Genomic DNA, 6103 nt, shown 5'->3' on the forward strand with positions numbered 1-6103 from the left:
TTCTTAGTGTCATCTATAACATCTTTCTCAATTCCTTGTTTTTGGAAAAGCTCCATACATTATCAGATGACATCACAAATTTGAATTGTAGCAAAATAATTTTTGGATTTGGGAGACATTTTTTCATGTTCACTAACATTTTGAACCATCTTAAAGCATGGGATGGGATGGGACATTGTACTGACACAATGTACAAAACTGTTTTTGCTTCCATTGATGTCTGTTGAAGTAATCTGAATGAGAAAAAAATAAATACATTCTAGTAAAGTATTCCGTTTGAGCTCTTATTGGGTTGATCAGCTTCAGACCCACATTATAATTCAATATGGCTGTTTATTGGTTTATCAATTTTGAAACTTTAAGGATAACACTGTAAAAATAGTGAATTACTTTGTAAAGCAAGCAGTAAAAGGTAATTTTATGATACATTCTGGTTATTAAACATCTTGAAATCTCATACATCTCAAATGGGGATCTGCATTGAATGGATTGCACAATATTGTAAAATGTCAGTAGAAAAATGTATATTTTTATTCAGTTTAAAAGAAACTGATATAAAGGAACTTTTATATAGACGTTCTGGTTTTTGTACATTCAGAACCCCATACCTTAATGGGGAAATGTATGTAGATTTATTGGATAGTTGCTTTTAAATACTATTAAATAATGTTTATATAAAGTAAACCCCATACATTAATGGGAAAAGCCTGTAAATATATTAAAGCGTTGATTTTAATTATTGTCGAAAATTGTTTATATAATGTATACCCCATACATTTATGGGAAAAGGCTGTAAATGTATTGCAGAGTTGCTGGTAATTACTGTCAAATAATGTTTATCTAAAGTAATGATTATCAAAATTATGTTTTTGTAAACTATTATTACATGATCTTATTTTTTTGTACAGTATAAAACCAACATTTACCAAGGATTTACTGTAAATAGATAATCACATAAAATTAAAGCTTAAAGCTCTCAAGATACTGTTAATGGGTGTTAAAGGAGGGTAATTTGAATGTAATTTTACATAATTTTTCTGTGTTTTAACATCCAGAAATCTGTATTTTTATGGGGAGTTCTTGTGGATGGATTGAATAATCCTATGAATTTAACAGAGATTACTGTATGAAAACAAGAGTCTTCATTGAAATTAGGTAATTTTAAGGTAGTTCTGCAATCTTTTTCATTTTTTATGCAGATTTATACATTTGTTTAACATTCTAGCGATGTTTTGTGATGAGATTTTCTTTTTATTTTACAATGGTTGGACTGTAAAAATGCAGACAATGTCCAAAGTAAATATCTGTATTTTTAAAATAAATCTCTGAAGAATGACTAAAGGTCTTTTACTGTTAATTGACGGTAAGTGTTTGGCAACTTTTGCTGCCAGACTTTTTACCGTTTTTTTATGATTTTTTTTTTTTTACAGTGTGGAGGACGAAGTGGAGGGCAGTGTTTATTGTTTATTGCAGTGTCCACGGAACTGTTGTTTCTGTTGGCGAACTTTAGGGTTTCCAGGAGTGGGTCTGTGATGCTTTTGAGGTGGGACAGCACAAGGCACTCAAAGGACTTCATGACCACAGAGGTCAAAGGTGATGGGTCTGTAGTCTTGAAGTTCTGCAGAGCTTATTTTTTGGGGGATGGGGATAATGGTGGAAGACTTGAAGCAGGCTGGTGCGTGGCATGTTGACAGTGAGGTGTTGAAAGATGTCTGTGAACACTGGAGATAGCTGGTCAGTGCAATGCTTCAGGGTGGAGGGAGAGACAAACTCTGCTCTGGCTACTTTGCAGGGGTTCTGTCTCTTGAACAGCCTGTTAACATCCCTCTCCAGGATGGAGAGTCAGGATGGAGGTTGGGGAAGAGGGGGGGCTCTGAGGTGGCCGGTTGAGCAGTGGCCTGGCCCCCTGTTGCAGGGAGCTGGAGATGATAGCTGGAGTCAGGGGGTATGTGTCAGGACTGTCCTTTTGTGTTTCAGATCGACAGTAGAACTCATTCAGGTTGTTGGCCAGACATGAGTCGTTACTGGAGTGGGGGCCTTTCAGTTTGAAGTTGGTGATCTGTTTGAGGCCCTTCCAGACAGAGGCAGAGTTGTTTTCTGAGAACTGCTGTTGATGTTTCTGCAAGTACAGTTGTTACAGCGTCTCTTACCGCCTTGCTAAACTTCTATTTAGACTCTTTAAAGTCCTTGTCCCCACTCCTAAGTGCTTCCTCTTTTTCCAACTTTAGCTGTCTGAGTTAAGCTGTAAACCAGGGTTTGTCATTGTTGTAACTATCCCTCTAACCCTGGTGCATGATGGTACACAGCTGTCCTCACAGAAGCTGATGTATAATGTCACAGCCTCTGTGTACTCATCCAGACTGGTGGTAGCAGTCCTGAAAAATCCCAGTCTGTACAGTCCAGCGAAGGCAGAATGAGTTGAAACCATGATCAGCATTCATATAATTGGCTGATTGCTGATCGTGTGATTGCCGTTAAATGAGGTAGATGTGTTGGGAACCCTCCCAGCATGCACTGGGACAATATATTCATGGACTTAAGTCTGATTTTATGTGTGTTCCTGCATTGTTAATGCTATTATTTGGTTTTACATTGTGCTCCACAATGTCTCTACTGTCCTCACACTTTCATCACTGTTAAACGATTAGATATTACCAGTGAATGTGGTCACATTGCGAGTGATACTGGGCGCATGATTGGTACAGTTCTTCTTACTGAACATACAAGGGACTTTTATGATAATTATATGTCTGTTATGAAAAGATAACTTTATTAAAACATCCCAAAAAGCTGCTATATTTGCTTTAACATGTTTCAACAAGTGAGTTCTGCAGTTAATAACTTAATAGATTTTAGTGTTTCAAATGTCAAATTAAATGTCATATGTCCTGGCTCCACTGGTCTTTTAACAGTCAGAATCTTTTAGTTGGGTTTATGTCTTTTGCTCAGAGTATCTCAAACTAAATTCCTTTTTGCATAAACTTTCATTTTGTTGTATATTTTTTCACATATGAGTATAGGTAACTAACTATAAAATTAAAGGATAATAATTACACCAATGGATCATAATGATTTGTCACTAACCTGCACGTTCTTACCTACAATCATAATTACATCAACATTCTTTCATTATAAATATTAGAAAGTGAGATGTAGCGATTATATCTACTTTGGTTATTAAATTTACACTCGTTATGATAAAAAGGGGCATCACCTCCTTTAATCTGGAGGAAATCATTTAATCAATTATTGAATCTCATAAACTGAAGCCATAAGTTCTCAAGCACATTGACCTGTAGTACTCTGCTTTAAAGAAACTTTCATAGGCAACAACTTGGAGATAAATGACAATTTATTTATGACTAAATGGGTTAACTAATGAATAAATGAGGTAATAACATGAACAGGTATTGGGAAAATCAAATAGGCCGAATGCAATGAAATTTTGTATGGCAAGTTGAAATGGATTGCTTAGCATTGATGAAGGATGGTGACATGTGATAACTGTTGGATTGCTGAACGTGAAGGTAAAACTAATCACTTCCTTAAAGATTTGCAATAAGATTCAGAGAACTAACGACACCAACTCTTGACCACAAGGCAGGAAACCAGCAGGAAAGGATTCAGCCTACTTTTCACTGTGGTGTCCTCAGATCACCCAGCAGTGACTTAGCATGTTGATCTCAGCTGACTCCCAGATGCAAAAGATGCAGAAACAAAAGATGGCGGAAGCACTCAGGGACACTCTCCCAAGGGATCAGAAGTAAGAAGGGATTTTGGTGTCAGTCGGTTTTATCTGTTCAGAGCTGGCAGGGCGTTTTGGGAGGAGGGCCAATTTTCTGCACTAAAAAAAAGTGACACACCTAAATCCTTTGTCTAGAAGACACCATGGTCTTTCTTTGATTAACTGAAATTCAATTTAGTGTTTAACATCTTATATTAACAGTACTGCATTTCACATTTCCACTAATTCACCATGGCTCATGTACAAGAGATCGTAAGACCTGAATTACCTGATAGCATATATCACCCAACATTCAATGAAAAACAGTAAATGTTAAAAAATACTTAATCTGGCTACACAATGACTATGTTCTGTACTACCATAGTCCTTTAGTATTTCTATCAAAATTAATTCCTCATACAAAAGGTTGAACAGCAATTTCAGTTTCAATAAACTATAGCAAATTACCCAAACAGACCTGCTTTCTCATTGATTAACCATTAAGATTTCCACATTAAACAATCCTCACTATTTTAACTATTGAACACAGAAATGTCCAATATTATAGTAAATATAAAGGTTAGAACAACACGATAAAAATAAATGCAGATACATAAACATGCATACTATTTCTGCTAGAGCACTGAAGGGTAGTATGGTTACACAGCAATTCAAGGCACTTACATTAAGATTAATTTGGTCAATCTTTACAGTAGAGCGACCAAAGTTGGACTTTTCTGATGTAAAAAGACTTTGTGATCCGCATTATCTGGCTTACAAAATGATTGAATTCTTAATTCACATTATCCAAACTTAGCTTAAAGAAAGGGACTAATATAATGATATAACTTCAGAGGAATACAGTCATTTCTATGGTAGAATGTGTTCTACATCCATATCGAAGGCTGAATTCAAACATGTACCCTCCGGACCTGTGGCCAAAGCCCTTGTGGACTTCAGTTGTATGTACCGTGATGTGTTCACCGTCATCAAATCAAGTCTGCAAGGGCGATGGGCCACAAGGGGAGAAAAATGCACTCTGAGACGAACTTAAAACCTCAAGTGCTTCCACAGAGATAAATTGAAATTCTTGACCCTGTAAACTCATTTCAAAGTGTTTTTCTGAATGGTTCTTAATGGTTCTGATATGTGCCGCTCTGCTGCTTTGCACTCAACAAATCTGGTCAGAATGCTCAGCGAGATTTTCCCTTTACATGAACTGCTAAACAGAGCTATTATATTCACATTCAATTCTCAACTGAGGACCTCCACATTGTACATGGACAAACACCAACCTTTGCCTGTCTAGTTCAGCAGATCATAATAAAGAAATCCAAGTTATTAAGCCCATAGGCCTATTATTCTGTGTGTATATTATACCTCCCTACATCACAACAAAAGTGAAAAAAGTCATGAAAAGTAAATATTTTACACAGATTATTATTATTATTATTATTATTATTGTTGTTGTTGTTGTTGTTGTTGTTGTTGTTGTTGTTGTTGTTGTTGTTGTTGTTTTTTATTATTGATAATAATAATTATTAGTATTCTTTACATCATCACTTTATAGTCTGTTGCTGTGGGATTATGGGTAATTTTCCTAGCTAAGTCTGGTGAAGTCTGCACCCCAAGCGGCCCCCGCTGGCAGGGTCCTTGAGGACTTGAATTGTGGGTTCAGACAGCCTTTAGCACTAGCAGACTTCCTGGTAATGCGCCCACAAAGTCTGCAGGTCTGCAAGTGCAGTGAAGTCCGGACATCTGGATTCAACCAAAGAATCCCTCCAGAGACAGAGAAAGAAGGAGAAAGGGTTGGATGTGTTTGGGTGTGTGGATACAGCTGGGGTCCTTGAGGTTGTTTGAGTCATTGTGATAGCCTGCAAGGTATCAAACCTGACACCTTTACTGGGGAGGTGAAAAGTCAGTTTCTTCGAACGACCAAAAAAACCCACACTCATGTCAAATCGTCATTATTGTTATCGGGATAACTTGGTTATCCACGTACGAAGAATGAGGCCTTGCATTGTTACTGCTGTTATTTTGTTCTACATTTTGCTCCACAATATTTATACTGTTTCCACACTTTCATCACACTCAATGAAACCTTTAAAAACTTAAGAAAGTACCTTTTAAAGGTGCAGTATGTAGAATTTAGTGGCATCTAACAGAACAGACTTGGCAGAAATGGAATATAATAATATTCAGTATTCAGTAAGTATGTTTTAATTAGTGAGGGAGCGGGTCCTCTTCCACGGAGCCCGCTATGTTGTACTGCTGTGCTTCTATGGGAGCCTAGAACAGACAAACCAAACACTGTCTCTAGAGAGGGCCTTTTGAGTTTTTTGTGTTTTTTGTGGCCACTGTAGGTTCTCCTACATGCTT

This window comes from Thunnus albacares, chromosome 10 (assembly GCF_914725855.1).
Source record: "Thunnus albacares chromosome 10, fThuAlb1.1, whole genome shotgun sequence".
NCBI classification, from domain to species: Eukaryota; Metazoa; Chordata; class Actinopteri; order Scombriformes; family Scombridae; genus Thunnus; species Thunnus albacares.